Raw genomic sequence first — 18121 nt, 5'->3', positions numbered from 1 at the left:
GTTGGTGTGACATATGCACTGACTACCAACCAACCCATTCAGAGGTTGGTGTGATATATGCACTGACAACCAACCAATCCATTCAGGTGTTGGTGTGATATATGCACGGACTACCAACCAACCCATTCAGATAGTGGTGCAATATATGCACTGACTACCAGCCAACCCATTCAGAGGTTGGTGTGATATATGCAATATTATAATAGCAAACTGCAATAATATTTGCACCTCACACTACATGCTTTTTTAACCGTGTACATCAAAAGTGCTTTTTGGCAAATTGTTGTATGAAAATAGCAGCATACTTCAAAGCTTGTTATGTTTGAGACTATTTCACACTACATTTCATAAAAGAAGCAAATATATTTCTGACTTTTTTAATGGATGTTTCAGTTAAATGTCTTTAGTCTCTTTTCCATACAATTAAGATGAAACTGCTTGGTCTTACACAGTGACAGAAACACGACAATATCTATCAAGATAAAACTGCTTGGTCTTTTACGCACTGAAAGACATGAACAGATCATGACAAAACTGCTGTCTTACAGTGACAGAAACATGACCATAAAGATGATGATGGAACTGCATGGTCTCAGTGACAGAAACATGACCATACAGATGATGATGAAACTGCCTGGTCTTAAACAGTGACAGAAACATGACCATACAGATTAACCCGTAGTGACGACTTTACGGGGCAGGAGGTAATAGCCTTGCGTATTTAATCACTTGTGCATCGACATTGCACATAAATTACAAATTTAGCAATTCCCTGATGATTTGTAAAAATAAAAATGAAAATTCCTGTTAACACATTAACCCCTAGCAACGACTTTACGTGGCAGGAGGTAGTAGCCTACTGCCGAGCTCAGTAGCGTCATGGTCATGCATGATACACTAAAGTGGGTGGTATTACAGAAAGGTAGACAGATGTAGCTCTACAATGATAACAAATAATCTGGAATTTCTAGTTGCACTACAAAATACAGATAGAAAAACCTCATTTTTTGGACCAGACTTTTTTTTAACCCAAAATTTGCCCGTGGTCAGAATCTGATTTTGTGTCCAGATATTAGACTTTTTGGTCTCAGATCTAAGGCAAACTGGTATGAACTGCAAACAGAGAGATGAGCCTTTGCAAAAAGTAGGATAAGATGGGCATTTGGAATAAAGAGTGGTCTCCATACAAAAATAATGGCTCAGTTTACCAAAAAAAAAACCCTTCTGCTCATGCGCAAGTCAAATTGCTAATGAAAATCGATGTTTCTAACACCACTAGGCAGTATGTTATTGAAAGATGACCAGGGATTTGGTGTTTTCAAGTCTATTCAGAAATAGCTTTCAAAATGTGTTTCCTACTCGATTTTTAGGCAAAAATGACAAAAAGCTCTAGGGGTTAATGTGTCAACCCTTTACCTCATAGAGCATAATGACATAGTGCAGAGCGCTATAAACAGAACACCCGTTACCTAGTCAACAGCATACGCATAGGCCTGCCTGTGAACTCTTAACCAATGTAGTGTATGTTATGTTTAACAGCAGTTTTAACCATTTTACATTTTTGGTACACATCTATTATATGTGGACAAATTAAAGAATAAAGTCCAATTGTTATAGCTGTGTAATTATTTTTCATGGAAGAATTTTTTATGTGCTTTAAAATCGAGAGAGAACTCGATCACCGTCATGTCAGTGAGACCGCGTGACCAACCGTAGCTGCCATTTCCCATACTCGAAATTTACGTGTTTTCCATCTGCGTCTACATCACTAAGTCATCTGAATTTGATAATCAATAAAAACTAATTGCTGCCTACATAAATATCAGAGCCAGATTCCTAAGTTATTGAATCTTTCATAGTTGGGATTCTAATCGTGAAAACTTATTAAGTACTGAATGAAATCCTGCCTGTGATCTGTTAAGTAATGTAGTGTATGTTACGTTTAACAGCAATTTTAACCATTTTACATTTTTGGTACACATCTATTATATGTGGAAAAATTTAAGAGTAAAGTCCGATTGTTATAGCTGTGTACTTATTTTTCACGGAAGAATTTTTTATGTGCTTCAAAATCGAGAGAGAACTCTATCACCGTCATGTCAGTGAGGCCGTGTGACCAACCGTAGCTGCCATTTCCCATACTCGAAATTTACGTGTTTTCCATCTGCGTCTACATCACTAAGTCATCTGAATTTGATAATCAATAAAAACTAATTGCTGCCTACATAAATATCAGAGCCTTTACCTAAGTTATTGAATCTTTCATAGTTGGGATTCTAACTGTGAAAACTTATTAAGTACTGAATGAAATCCTGCCTGTGATCTGTTAAGCAATGTAGTGTATGTTACGTTTAACAGCAATTTTAACCATTTTACATTTTTGGTACACATCTATTATATGTGGAAAAATTTAAGAATAAAGTCTGATTGTTATAGCTGTGTATTTATTTTTCAATGAATTTTTTTTTATGCGCTGTAAAATCGAGAGAGAACTCGTTCACCGTCTTGTCAGTGAGGCCGCGTAACCAACCGTAGCTGCCATTTCCCATACTCGAAATTTACAAGGTTTTCGTCTGCGTCTACATCACTAAGTCACTGAATTTGATAATTTATAAAAACTAATTGCTGCCTACATCAATATCAGAGCCTTTACCTAAGTTATTGAATCTTTCATGGTTGTGATTCTAATCGTGAAAACTTTGTACGTACTGAATGAAATCCGTGGCTGCCATTTTGGACAGTGGAGATTACAACCCAGTTACTTTAAATAGCAGATCTCGACCAGTACATAAATAGCGACCACGTGATTTGATGTAATTGTCATTCGCAGAAACGAATGTAGTATCTAATAGGGGGGTTTTCCCTGAAGGTGGCACTTCGAAAACCAGGTCAAAATGGCTGATGTTTACAGCTGGCGTCAAAAGGCGCTTCCATGCGAATGGAGTAGAGGCGTCAAAAGGCGCTTGCATGCGAATGGAGTAGAGGCATCCAAAGACGCTTGCATGAGGTAAAGGGTTAAACAGTGACAGAAACATGACCATACAGATGATGATGAAACTGCATGGTCTTAACTCATTCGGTCCCGATCCCGTCTGTAGGCATGATCTGGTTTCTGCATTCAATGGCTGATCCTGTCTCCAGGCATGATGAATGTGTGTTAGATACAACGTCTCTGATTGGTTGGAAATGGGTTTATTCCAAGAACTAAACAACTTACAAACCAATCAGAAATGATTTTACTTTATTTTGTGGAAATTTGATTTGTTCAGAAGCCAAGGGCTACTGTTTGAGAGCGGTTTAACTACACGTGTTCTGTTCATGAAAAATCGTAAATCATGGCGGACATAAGAGTGATTTTTGTTGAGAGCAAAAATGAGGAGTTTCTCGGGTTTGATCTTGAAAATATTGAGCAAGCTGAGGAAAGATGTGTTCGGCAGTTGGATATTTTGTTAGATTTAGATTCGGACATAGAAGTTTCTGAGATTGAATCGTCCGAAGATGAGGATGCTGACAGAGATGATGATAGAGTTCTTGCGGATAAACATTGCAAAGAATTTTGTAAATACTGTATAAATAAGTTGCATGGGTCGGTGGTTCTTTCTGGAGTTTTCCCGGGTTCTTCCTCCACCATTTCATGTGCTGAAAAATGGCGTTAAACCCCACAACAACAAAAACAAAAAAAATAAGTTGTGAAAGACATGGACAAATAGGGGAAAAAAATTACATCACTGTGTAGACAAATTCATTTGGAATAAATGGTGAAAATTCATGGATTTTAATTGGATATATGAAGAGAAATTAAGGTAAGAGTGAATGCATGTGCACGATGTTTTAAAAATTTTTAAAACAGGTAAAATCTCTGGGGCACAAGCAGCTAGACAACACTTTGTGCTTCTGAGGCATAGCAGCAGAGATACTGATAACAGTGCTGGGGCCGAATAAGTTAAACAGTGACAAAAACATGACCATACAGATGATGATGAAACTGCCTGGTCTTACACAGTGACAAAAACGTGACCATACAGATGATGATGAAACTGCCTGGTCTTACACAGCAAGAGCAACATGACCCTGAGCTGCTCTTACTGCTTAACTTTGATGACACAGACAAGCAAACTGCAGTTTCAATGTACAGCTGAAGGTATTTTCTTATATGTTGACAACAACATTTACATAGGTCACTGGTTTCAGTCCTGCAGGGGACAAGCAGCTCCTTTTATGAACATCTTCATTAGCATGTACAGGTGTGCTATCTGTCTGAAAGGGATCTTAACCAAGAGTCACCTATGCAGGGGGAATCTCACCATCCCATTGTAATGGAGAAAAAAAAGTATCACCACCATGAGTTTTTCCCCCTACAAACTCCACAGCTGTCACTGATACTTGATATGAGGTGTGGCAGTAAATAGCAGATACAAGGAAAGGCAATCATGCATGACACTCGTCATGATCTTCATGACAGCCCATCTTACAGCTATTCCACCAGGTATGTTATTAATAGACTGATTATGTCAACACACTTAGAACACTTTTTACAAACCCTGAACCACTAGTAAACATCAAGGTATGTTAGTAAACATTACTGGTATGTTAAAGTCAACGCAATACAGATGAGGCCTAAACAAAATATTATCATCCACTAAAATCAGCATCTCTCTCTCACACACACACTAATTATCTGCATGTCCTATATCATGACATGATAGCGGAACTGAGTACCTGTTATTATACACCAAAATGTATATCAAAATGTATATGCAGTATGCAATCTCTACTTTTGAGGCTTGAGCTAATGAAGCTTGTCAGTGCACACATTTCTCATATATGGCATTCCGTAGCTTATGTCTTCAAGACGGCTGTTGTGTTAGCTATACTATATAATAGACCAGCAACATCATAAAAGGTCTCTTAGTGAAAACCCAATGCTGAGTTGTCCATCCAATCTGGAGACATAACAATAACATGATTTCAAGATGGATGCTGTGGTACCTACATATTTACTTGATATCAGTGTTATTTTCCCTTGCGACACACTAGACCTTGGGGAAGGCGGTGTTGTAGTTGTACAGTTTAATGCATTTTTTAGCACAAGATAGGCTATATATTGTAGCCAGTACAAATGGTGGAGGAAGAACCAGGAAAACCCCAGAAAGAACCATCTATCCACAAGAAGCTACTGGCAAGCTTTGTCACATACCCACATTCAGTGAACCCTAGACTCAAACCCATGTTAGATGAGATGGCAGTGATCCATAACAATGAGCGCTTTAGACCACTCTGCCACTCGGGCCCGACCTTGGGGTGAAAGTATATGTAAAGTTTCATGGCAATTCTCCATGAAGTTTAAAAGGAAGAGCTAATAATTAAGTTTCATAAAGTTTACAGATAATAATTAATGTATGTACTCAACATGATTATATACCATTAATGTATGTGTTCAGCATGATTATATACCAATGAGCTCAAAATATTTTAAAACTTAATCCCAAACGTAATATAAATTGGCCAAAAACTAACTGTATCACTGGCATTTTGTTCAACACCACATCCCCATATTGTTACGAACATTAGCTAAATTCCCAATCACTCTCACTGTACCACGGTTCAATACATAACACTGTCTTCATTTATGGCCATAAAATACCATGTAATAGATGGATTCCATTATAACCAACAGCTTGTCCAACCAGCAAAAGACTGAAGTAGTTCAAACTCCATCACTTTTGTTTCTTATTTGCTATTGTAACTCTATACTCTTTAACTGATCCAGTTCAGGGAGACAACTGATACTTTCCACATTTCTGAATAAAATCAAATTTGATAATATTCCCATGGGTATAAACTGTTCTGTCCTTTGAAGTTGAACATTAGAGAGTCATGTCAATGCTTGCCAATTAATCCTGGGTGTAACCAAGCTGAAGCAAATCCAACAAATATCATTTGCTAACACACTATTAGTTTGGTGGCAAAATACTAAAAAACATGAGCATTTTCTGCAAAGAGAAGGAAATCAACGTGGAATCTTTGTCATTGATGGGTTTTTTTTCCTCCATTTTAAAAGTGTGGGTGATGGTGGTGTTTAGTTTGCTGAGCATTTTTTTTCTTCACTGAAAGCCCAGATGTTGATATCACCCTCAATTCAAGAGTGGCAATAAAGATTTTCAAGATGGCTGCTGTAGTGGCCATTCAGTATTTTCATTTAGAAGAAATCAGACATCATAACAAGTCTTCTGGTGAAAACCCACGTCGATATGACTTCATACTGAGGAGTAGCTATAACAAAATTTTCATGATGCCGGCCATATTGGAGTTCAGATCAGCATCATTTTAATTTCGGACAAACTAGATGTCAGAAAAAGTATTTTTATTGAAAACCTCGATAAGACCATCAATTCAGGAAGGGTTGCAATAACAAGATATTCAACATAGCTGCTTTGACAGCGATACCAATTTCATTTAGAAAAGACAGACCATGGTATAAGTGGCGGTGCTTGATTTGGATTTTTAATGTAGCTTTAAACAATTTTTCAGTCAGATTGCTATGAAGTCTGCAGTGTGGCAGTTTATAGTGATATCTAGCACTGGGGCATCATGCTGCAGACATGTAGCATTATGTCCCTCCCAGTCACATTATCCTGACACCAGGCTGACTAGTCCTAACACTAACCTCTTAATGCTGAGCGCCAAGCGAGGCAGCTGTTAGTACCATTTTTATTAGTCTCTGGTATAACTCGACCGGGTATCGAACCCATGACCTCCTACATCCGAGGCAGACACTCTAACCACTAGACCACTGGAGCAGTACAGGTGTAGGTGGTAGTGAGTAGTTAGTTACACGAACTTGTGTAAAGTTTCATGGCAATCCTTCATATAGTTTAGGAATAGCCATAACAAACTTGTGCTAATGGATGGATGACAGACAACATACCTTTCCATAAGCTCTTCTAGAATATGACAAGTAAAACATGAATTGGCCAGAAGTGTTTTAATAACAAGTAAACAGAATCAAGAGTCCCTTGGTGGAGTTCAAAAGAACACATAGGAATTTCAAGATAAAACCATTTCTTCTTTTTAAAAACAGTGTTTAAACCATCTATCATATTCTTGTGCAACAAGATTTTCAAATTACCCACTGTGGCAGCCATACTGAAAAAAAGACTGGCACCAATTTTATTCAAAGCAAATTAGGCACAATAAGAAGACTTTCACTAAAGAAAAAAAGAATTAGTGACAAGATTTTCAAAAAGTTCCTCATGGCAATTATATTTGAGGTCGGATCAACATTTTCATTTTGGGCCAAGTTGGCATCATAATAGTCTTCAGGTGAAAATCCCATGCCATTCAAGATGGTGCCATGGTAGCCATACTGGACATCAGATTCCGCACCAATTTCATTTCAGCCCGAGTAGACATTATAAAAAGTCCTTTACGAAAGCCACAATTTTGAATTGATCAGCAATAACATTATTTTCAACACGCTAAGCCAATACATTTTTATTAAGAACCAACTAGACATCATGTCTTCTAGCAAAAACCTGATGTTAATATGATGTTCCATTCAGGAGAAATAATAACAAGTTCTTCAAAATGGCTGTCATGCAAGTCATAACGAATGTCAGATCAGCACAGTTTTCATTTAGGATCTGATGGACATCATACGAAACATCTTTTAAACCTACATGCAGATAACACCATATTTAGGCAGAGAAGCATAAAGATAGCTGCTGTGTTGCGATAGTAGACTGGACAGCAAGACAACTTTTGTTCCAAATAAACCAGGAAATCTTTTGGTGAAAATCCCATGTCACTATGACATTCCATTCAGGAGAAGTAGCTTTAACAAGATTTTCATCCCAACTACCATGGTGAACTTTCACTGGATTTCATATCAGCTGCTTTACAAACAACTGTAATAACTGGACCTTGAGATAAAGAGGGTCTGTAATTTTTTCAGTACAATCCTCAAAGTAGTTTAGGAAGAGTGCCAATAACAACATGTTTTAATGGATGGAAGGAAAACAGAAGACATTTGTTAGGCAATAAACAACTAGTGGTCAACCCATAAGGTCTATAGTCTGGAGGAAGAAAAAAAAAACATCAGACATAAGCCCAATCCATCCTATACATTCCACAATCCCTAGGCAACATCAAAGACCCAAAATCTTTGTACCCATCCTAGTGTAACACCAGATCAGCGCTGCATATCAGTTCAGCTGGTCTCCCATCCCCCAATCATGATAAAAATATGGAAATTTCTTAAGTTAAGAAGGACATTGCAGACTGGGGTGAGGAACTGTTCTCTAGCAACACTCATGGAACACAACACTAAATATTATCATCTCTCTTATTCATTGGAGATAAGAGTTCAGGTTGCATTAACGACAAATTTAAGGCTACACACATGAACAGACTAGTTCCCAACCTACCACTGCAGGTAAGAGATGTCATTTTTATTTTTATTCAAAGTGTGCACAATCTTTATAATCATGATGTACACTGTAGGTTTAAGTTCTGTTTAATGGCACATATCTTAGGTCAAAATGTTATCTTCCATCATGTGTAATGTCAAGGTACTGTCAATTATTAGTGATCTTTTATAAATAAGCCTCATAAATTAGACAAGTCCAATATATCTGACAACTGCAAAACTCTTCACGAAAGGTGGGGCAGTCAATCTTGCATAACATAAATCTGATTTCTAAGTGGGACAAATCATTTGACACATTAACCCTAAGCGACGAGTTAATGTGGCATGAGGTAGTAGCCTACTGCCGAGCTCAGTAACGTCATGGTCATGCATGATACACTGAAGTGGGTAGCATTATAGAAAGGCAGACAGATATAGCTCTACAATGATACCAAATAATCTGGAATTTCAAGTTGCACTACAAAAAATACATAGGGAAAATCTCAATTTTTTGGACATGATTTTTTTCTACCCAAAATTGGCCCGTGGTCGGAATCTGATATTGTGTCTGGATTTTAGACTTTTGGTCTCAGATTTAAGGCAAACTGGTATGAACTGCAAACAGAGAGATGAACCTTTGCAAAAAGTAGGATAAGATGGGCATTTGGAATAAAGAGTGGTCTCGATATGAAAGTAAGAACTCCAACTTTTACCCCTCCGCTAATGTGCAAGCGAAATAGCCAAAGAAAAATTATGTTTCTAACACAACTTGGCATTAGGTTATTGGAAAATAACCTTGAAGGTGATGTATTAGGATATATTCAGAAACCGCCCACAGCATGGGTTTCCTACTCACATTTCAGGCGAAAAGGACAAAAACCTCCAGGGGTTAATGAGTTAATAGCACACGCTGGGCCAGAGCATCAGTACTAATTACCCTTGATTTGCCTTTGGCATAATTTCCTCCTGTGCATGTGATGTCAACAACAAATTTATGTTTGCTGTTCTACTAGCATCTTCACCTTATCAGGCAATAATATTGTTCATGTGCAAACTCAGTATAGGCAGAGCTAACAGGTCACCAGTGTCATGCTTAGGTGGGCATAACTTAATGAACAAGGTTGGACTGTTTTGAGATTATCTTTGACCTTTATGACAGAATCAGTTGTGACTCGACTGAATTAACATTTCATCCAATATCACTGTTAGGTTGGTTCCCTGTCACCATACACATGATTCTACCAGCAGTAGGATAAAATACTGTTATAAAATCTATCTGCCAGACATACAGTGTACATATATGAAATCTACCCAAATGCTTTTGAAAATGACAGATTATTATTATTATTATAATAAAACCAACAGATCCATTCTCTGCTTTTCATCCCCACATTAATTCCAGAAATTTTAAACCTGTGCAATTAGGCCTAGTATACATGTGGCTGAGTAATCAGATTACAAACGCTAACATGTATACACAACAAGCTATTGATTGGTTACATTACTGTCATGATCTTTGGAGTTTAAGGCTGAATACATAATGTTTTAGAAAAAGATATAACAAGTAATTATGCGATCAAAAGCGATAATTGTTTTCAAATCATTTAATGAAAATCAGCTGATAGAAACTCAATTTTTTTGTAGCAGAAACATCTTTGTTGGTATTTTCAATTTTTGGGACATTAATTGTTATCGTATTGTTCAAAATGTTTTTAGAGGAATTATCTAAGGCAGTTAATACATGTATATGTGAATACCCTCAAACTCTAAGAAAATGTTGGTAACAATTCGAGGAAAATGAAATTAAATCTCAAAGATATAAGAAATCTTAAGCATCAGATTGCCCCACAAATAAGGAACAATTCCAGTTATGAGCTTGTGACCCGAAAGAAATCAACTCTTCAGAGTTTCAAATTAACTTCTTGAGACTTTGGTATCAAGAGTCAAATGGCTCATAAGTTTTAAAATAAATTAAGAACCACACACATATGCATGCATGTGCACACACACCTGCAAACACAAAGAAAACTTGTTTGTGCATGGTGTAGGTGTTTCCAGAGTTTCCTAAAAAGTTTATGGCTGTCTCAGCATGTAATGGCATGTGAGGCAGTTTATAATAAGTAATTAAGCAATCAAAAGCGGTAATGGTTTTCAAATCATTTAATAAAAATCAGCTGATAGAAACTAAAAAAATATTTTGCAGAAACATCTTTGTTGGTATTTTCATTTTTTGGGACATTTTTTGTTATTGTATTGTTCCAAATGTTTTTAGAGGAATAATCTAAGGCAGTTAATATATGTATATGTGTATACCCTCAAACTCTTAAGAAAATGAAAGTTGGTAACAATTCGAGGAAAATGAGATTAAATCTCACAGTTATAAGAAATCTTAAGTATCAGATTGCCCCACATATAAGGAACAATTCCAGTTATGAGCTTGTGACCCAAATGAAAACAACTCTTCAGAGTTTCAAACTGAGTTCTTGAAACTTTGGTATCAAGGGTAAAATGGATCATAAGTTTTAAAATAAATTAAGAACCACACACATATGCATGCATGTGCACACACACCTGCAAACACAAAAGAAAACTTGTTTGTGCATGGTGAGTTTCCTAAAAAGTTTATGGCTGTCTCAGCATGTGAGGCAGTTTAAAATTACATACAAGGCTTTAATACTGATAACCACTTTTCATTTACATGAATGAAATTATGTATGTTAATGAGTATTTCTCGTACACACCTATTTGAGCACTAATTTATTATGCACTTATAAAATATAAAAAAAACTTATCCAAGTTAATTCTTACCTGACTGGTGTAATTCTCTCCTGCCTTAAAGCCAACTGATAACCGTAACATCACAAAATGCAAATATCCTTCACATGTCATGAATTTATGACCATATATCAAAAATCAAGCAACAGTATTGTACTGAGGTCACAGGCATTGCATTATTCTCTTGCTCTTTCTCTCTCACACACACGAATACATGTACACCTACACAGACATGTACTTGCTAATATACAACCACAATATGTGTTGTGATCAGTGAAAACAGAGGCGAATAGAAAGATTGCAGGTCAGTATGCAAATCTCCGAAACTGGTACACCAGATAAATTGTTAAACAAGACACTGACAAGGGTGTTGGCCTAATCCTCAACATGACAGCATTAGACAAATATTCATGATTGTTTTGGGTGCAAGAGCAATGATGTTCTTATTCTTATAATATACTGTAGGAATCATATTAGTAACAGTAATTCTATTCTCAAAACCCTTCAGAAGATAAAAAGTTTCCAAAGATTTCAGAGCAATTAGAGTATAGTAACTGTAGATGGTGGGAACTAATCATAAGAAGTCTACTGGTGACAGCCTCATCTTGATGTAGCCATTCCATATGGCGTGTGTGTGTGATTTGGATTTTTAACGTAACTTTAAAAAAATTTCAGTCATATCACTACAACGCCTGCTGTGTGGCAGCTTCCCAGCTGTACATTTACCAAGGTTATGTTTGGAATTTTGACCTAAAACCTTGGACATCCGAGGTATTTCCATGGTTTTCCTAGGAAAACCTAGGAAATCTCAAACAATGCTGATATTTTGTCTAAGTTTTTATAAGCAAACCTTGGACATTATCTCGTACATTTAAAAAACCAAGGAAATACCTTGGACAAAGCCTTGGAAATAAGAACTTTGTCATGTTTTAGCTTGGACATAGCTTGGAAATTGTTGTTGTTGTTGGGTTTAACGCCATTTTTCAGCACATGATAGGCTATACATGGCGGCCAGTATTAATGGTGGGGGAAGAACCCGGGAAAACCTTGGAAAGAACCACCGACCCACAAGAAGCTACTGGCAAGCTTTCTCACATACCCACATTGGCTGAATCTGAGACTCGAACCTGCGCAGACAGAGGTGAGATGGCAGTGATCCGTAACAGATAGCGCTTTAGACCACTCGGCCACTCGGGCCCCCCCATAGCTCGGAAATGTAGACTTATGAAATTTTTAGCTAGGACTTGGTCTGTTTTAACTGTGCACTTAGAGATTGCTCTATATTTATTCAGAACAACTAAAAAGTCTAAGAATTGAGATAATAGCACAGTTAATGGAAGTTTAATCCCTTTTAAAATGATTTGGGAAGAATGCAACAAACACTTGATTCTGTTTTCTGACAACAAAATGGGGTTGTACTCTGCTTACACAACACTGATTCCATCTCTGAAGCACATATAATCCATTTGGGGATTTTAAAACTATTACACTTTACAAAGAAAGTTGGCTTTTGATGTTTAAACAGCATGAAAAATGACCTCTAAAGTTATTGATGACATAAATTTGAACAATTTTTTCACTTTGAGTTTAAACCAGTGTAAAATCATTTTTATTTGCAATTAGTTCATATAAAATTCAAGTATCCATGAAATGTAAACAAACAAGGTACTGTAAAATGCATTTTCCAAGAAAAAAGGCAACATTTATAATCCTCATTTAAGCTTTCCAAAGCCACATCTATCCTTTCAGTGATCAAGTAAAAATGTATGTCAATAGTTAAATTGTATCAAAATTGTGAGAGTTAAATGATCAAAATAAAAAAAACATGCTTGTGTTAGTTGATAAGGATTTTGATTTATAAACCTAAATTCTAACACCTGAAGATGAACTCTTCCTTCTACATTTCCTTCGGACACAAATAGTTTCTCAACTGCAAAATCATGTCAAGTTTATCCATGGAGGAGTTATCTCTGAACTTCAATAGCTTTTTCTCCAATATATTTCTTTTCTTCAAATGCATTTGTAAATTAATTCTGCTTCTTGACCTTGCTTGTCTTAAAAACACTGATAATGACGGTGTTTTGTTAAAGTATCTTTTGTATATATGTTTATGAGAAAACCCCACCCCAAGTGTCTTTCCTAATGCATTGGTACTAAGCACTTCAAGTTTTGACAGGAATTTTTAAAATAATATTTTCATTTTTTTGTATCTTTAATCTGAGGAAAAACTGCATGGGTCTGAAGCATAAGCAGCGAAGGTTGGCCAACAGGGAACTTTTCTTTGTTTGCCCTGATATGGCACTTCCGGTCTGCGGACGATCAGAATCTGAGAGAAAATTTAATCTTATAAATCAAAATTTTGATAACTGAAGGACCCTATGCAATGCTCGTAGCAGGTGCTTATCTACTTACTGCTTTTAAATTAAAAAAATACTTAAATTGTGGAAAGTTCTGGGAAATATTTCTTTCGCATTCTTCCATTTGTTTCTGAGCATAGAATTATCCAAGCACAATAGCCAATTCATTAATCTTGTATGCGCCATAATAATAAATTCAAAAGTGGTCCGTGAAAACTTGCATTATAAAGGAGTGGATTCATCAACTGCCATAACATGTTTGTGTTATGTAAATGATAATCCTAATACCGGAAATGTTCATAACCTCCTAAATATTGTTCAGCTGAGAAAGGCACTTCAAGACTACAAAGTTGGAGATTTGGGATTACAGAAGGAATTATTGAAGGATTGGAGGTAAGTTCATTTGTTTTTTTATATTACGTTAAATTTGAAAGAGATAAGAACATTTATTGGCTCTCATTTCATAGGCTGGCTGTACAATGAGTCAGTTTTTCAGTCTAATGCTTCTGTTTTCAGTGGGAATGGGGTTGTTTAGTGGACTATAAATACTGTATGTTGTTATTTATCTACTAGGCATTGCGTCATCAGCCATATTGTTTTCAGACAAACATGTAGGTCTACAGCATTCAGTAAATTTTATTATGGTTTTCATCTTTATCTCACTGACAACTTATGTGTTGTCGAAGAGTGATTTAAAAAGAAAATTGTCGTGCAATAATGGTATGGAAATTGGACTGAGTGTTTCTGCTTCTATGTATTGTTTAATCCTTACAGATATATGAGAATCATAATAATAATGATAATAATATAAATAATAATAATAATAATACATGTAATAGTAATCTCTTATTATTGTTGTTGTTTTTCTAATTTTATCTTTGTACAATTCAGTTGTAATTCTTTGGAAGTGAATTACAAGACTATAGTACCTGTTAATGATAAAATGTCCACTTTGAATAAACCAAAGCAAACTAACCCATTAACATTAGTTGAATTTATAAGAAAAGAATTCATGGTTTTAATTATTTATTATTATTATTAAACATGAAAATGAAGTCATGTTTAAAATCATTGAAAGAACAATAAAATCTGAAAAATATTTAATGACTCAAAAATGGATCTTAGAATAACTGTAAATAATTAGTATAGTGCATTAAATCAGAAGAATAGGTTAAAGACATGTAAGAATAAAACAACATCCATGCATATAGGTTGCTAGGCAGCAAGGAAATCTACAAAGCAATCAATCAGATTTATTACTGCTTCAGTATACTGATGAAAAGCCTTATCCATTTTCTTTAAGTACAATATTTTATAATTTAAATAATTGTACTGGCCAGCCATATTATCATGTGTTTGTCCGAAATTGCTTCTGCATTCTACTTTGATACAGGAGGTAGCGATTCATGACATCGCATGGTGGCTACAGTTTAACAACTTTATAGACCTTGCAAACCCAGATAGCATATGCCTTTCATTTTGAGTGTAAATTTGTGCACCATATTAAAATAATTAATGCTCATGCATGTCATACATTGATGATATTGAATAGTACTTAAATTGGATTTCTTTTGTTTGTCTAATTGAAAAGGAAATATCGCATCCAAGATATCAATCTCATGCTCTGTTTTACCTCTTGCATACGAATTTGCAGAACTGCAAACATCACTGATCTCTTAACTTTATAAAGGCTGTCAGTTACATAATTAAAATGATTGTTACCTTTATCACAGCATATCACAGAATGAATTGTACAAGTTTCAATATAATTCATGAAATTATGATGAGAATCAATCAAGGGACGTTAAAAATAAATTAGCAAATGAAAACTCTGAAACCAGAAGATCAACACAAAATGTTTTGACTGGCAGCATGACCAAAACAGGTGAATGGGTATGTCACAGAATGAATTGTACAAGTTTCAATATAATTCATGAAATTATGATGAGAATCAATCAAGGGACGTTAAAAATAAATTAGCAACTGAAAACTCTGAAACCAGAAGATCAACACAAAATGTTTTGACTGGCAGCATGACCTGAAGGCAAAACAGGTGAATGGGTATGTTGCAGAATGAACTGTCACAAGTCTCAAAACAAATTGTAACATATAAGAAGAATCTATCACATGGTTTTGGAAATATTGTATATGCTAAACAAACAAACAAAACTAACCAGGAACCTTAACTGTTGACAATGATGCTGATGCTGACAATGATGCTGATGCTGACAATGATGATGATGCGGACAATGATGATGATGCTGACAATGATGATGATGCTGACAATGCTGATGATGCTGACAATGCTATCAGAAAATTGACTGCTAAACCTCACTTTCCACAAAAGCTAAATTAAAATAAAATACATTAGAAGTCTGATCTACATTTTTGCATAGATGTAGCTCACATGCGTGTGTGTGTGTGTGTGTGTGTGTGATCTGGATTTTTTTTTATGTAGCTTTAATAATTTTTCAGTCATACCACTACGATGTCTGCAGATGTGGCAATTTATAGTGATGTATAGCACTGGGGCATGATGCTGCAGACATGTAGCACAATGTCCAACCCAGTCACATTATCCTGACACCAGGCCGACCAGTCCTAACACTAACTTCTTAATGCTGAGTGTCTAGCAAAACAGCATATGAGTACCACTTTTACAAGTCTTTGGTATGACTCAGAAAGGGTTCAAACCTATGACCTCATGTGTCCGAGGCAGACATTCTAACCACTAGGCTACTGAAGTGGTCAGATGCAGTTTATAATAATTCTACTAGTTAATTTGAAATAATTAAGCAATTCCTTTTCTAACAGGAATTACTTGCCAAATGTTTACTTAACTGGACAAACATGCTCTACCCCTGCCTATGTATATGATAAATGACTGTACTTGTTCAGCATCAATATCATAAACAACCAACTGTGAACAGTACCAATAATTCACTACATTAAAACTCAGATCATACTTTGTTCTTCACTCTATACATATGTTTTCAAGTGGATAACATACATGTACTACCAAAACAAATGATGCATTAAGGGAAAAATATTGTCCAGATCTATGGTACAAAGCTGTCAAATAATAACTACAGTTCAGACAATTCAACATTGTGCATCTTTTGAGTGATATATAATCAATAAACATTAACTGTCTTACCTTCCACAGTATGTTCTGGCATTACTGGCTCATGATTTTCAATCTTAAATGCCAACGTAAAGTTCCAGATTCTGATGTTGACATGTAAATTTACCTTGCTTTAAATGGCAACTAAACAAAAGTTGCCATGACAACAAATCTTACATTCAATTTTATGGAAATAATTAAAAACTTTATACCACCACTAATATGGTTCAATATCATGGGCAAATTGCAAGGTCAAAGAACTTGAATCACACAAATTGTGAAAATATAACTTTTAAATATATTGTCTCACACCAAACTTACTTTCAATCAACAGAGTTGGAAAGCATATGGCCAGATTACCTCTTATTTCTGTACAGTGACTGTGTTGCACTTTGGTTCTGTCCCTTTATAATAATTCAGAATTGTAAAATTAAGTGGACATTGGCAGTATGAGGTGCTACAAATGTTTCTTTAACTTGCTTTAGGTGCAGCACTGCTTAAATACATCATTACAATTTTTAAAGATTCTGTGCATGGTTTTGTTATTATGTGTATAATGCCCTAGTTGTAATTATGTCCCCTGAAATATTTCCAAAAGGAAGCCTTAAATTCAGCCAAGAGACTTATGTTAAAGTTCTACTATTCTGTCTTTATTAACGCATTACAGGAGCAAATGTTTTCCTTATAGACATGAAATCTATATGCTATCTTTCCAACATGAATCTTAATTTTAAAAAAGAAATATTTATATACCATTCTGCATAACCTGAATAGCTAAATAAACAACAATTCTGCTTGATTCTCTTGCTATCTGTGAGATGGATAATATATAACAGAACAGTGCTTAAATCTTTAATACATTTATTGAAGGGACATAAAGCTTGATAATTTCCTTTAATTAAATTTAAGTACATTGTGACAGACCACCATTAAGTGCCACTAAATCAATGTGTTATTTGCGAAGCAACATATATTAGGATATTCCAGTAGTACAGAAATAATTGCAGTATAGGGAAAATATCACAATGCAATGTGTATCAATAACTCATTGCACTTCTTGCAACAGAGTTAGTAGCATAATTTTTTCAAAATTGTCAAGGTTTTTCAAGGTTCAAAATCATGTTTCTTAAGGTGCATTATTACATTAATTTTAAAGGATACATAAATGAAACTGTATGTAAACACAACTTAATACTTACTATTACTTCGTACAAGGAATGTTTCTTGCAAATTCTTTTAAAAATAAATAAATAATAAAACAAAAGTCAAGAGTATGATAATTGATATCTTTCCCATTAATACTAAACATCCTACAACTGGGCATTAGAATAATGTAGTCACTGAACAATGTTCACTTTACATTACACTATTTACAAAGTCCAAAATATTACAGAGTGAATTTTTCAGTTCTTGTAGATTGTCATCAAGTTGTTTTTTCCAAGTACTCCAAGTTCCACT

The 18121-nt window shown here is 35.4% G+C and overlaps 1 protein-coding gene across 3 annotated transcripts in view; it reads right to left on the bottom strand.

The window, feature by feature from the left end:
* Positions 1-18121, bottom strand: part of LOC149791252 (uncharacterized) — a 246955-nt gene that overhangs the window by 225288 nt on the left and 3546 nt on the right. The window contains exon 1 of one of the 3 annotated variants that reach the window (XM_089969730.1): positions 11216-11354. The exons of the other annotated variants lie outside the window; for them this stretch is intronic. The gene's annotated coding sequence lies outside the window, so the exon portion shown is untranslated. Of the gene's footprint in view, positions 1-11215; positions 11355-18121 lie in introns of those variants that run through there. 3 annotated transcript variants of the gene reach the window in all.

Source organism: Sinohyriopsis cumingii, chromosome 9, assembly GCF_028554795.1.
Source record: "Sinohyriopsis cumingii isolate HCF-2022 chromosome 9, ASM2855479v2, whole genome shotgun sequence".
NCBI lineage: Eukaryota > Metazoa > Mollusca > Bivalvia > Unionida > Unionidae > Sinohyriopsis > Sinohyriopsis cumingii.
Note: the sequence above shows the minus strand (reverse complement) of the source record. Positions and strands in the feature narration are given on the sequence as shown.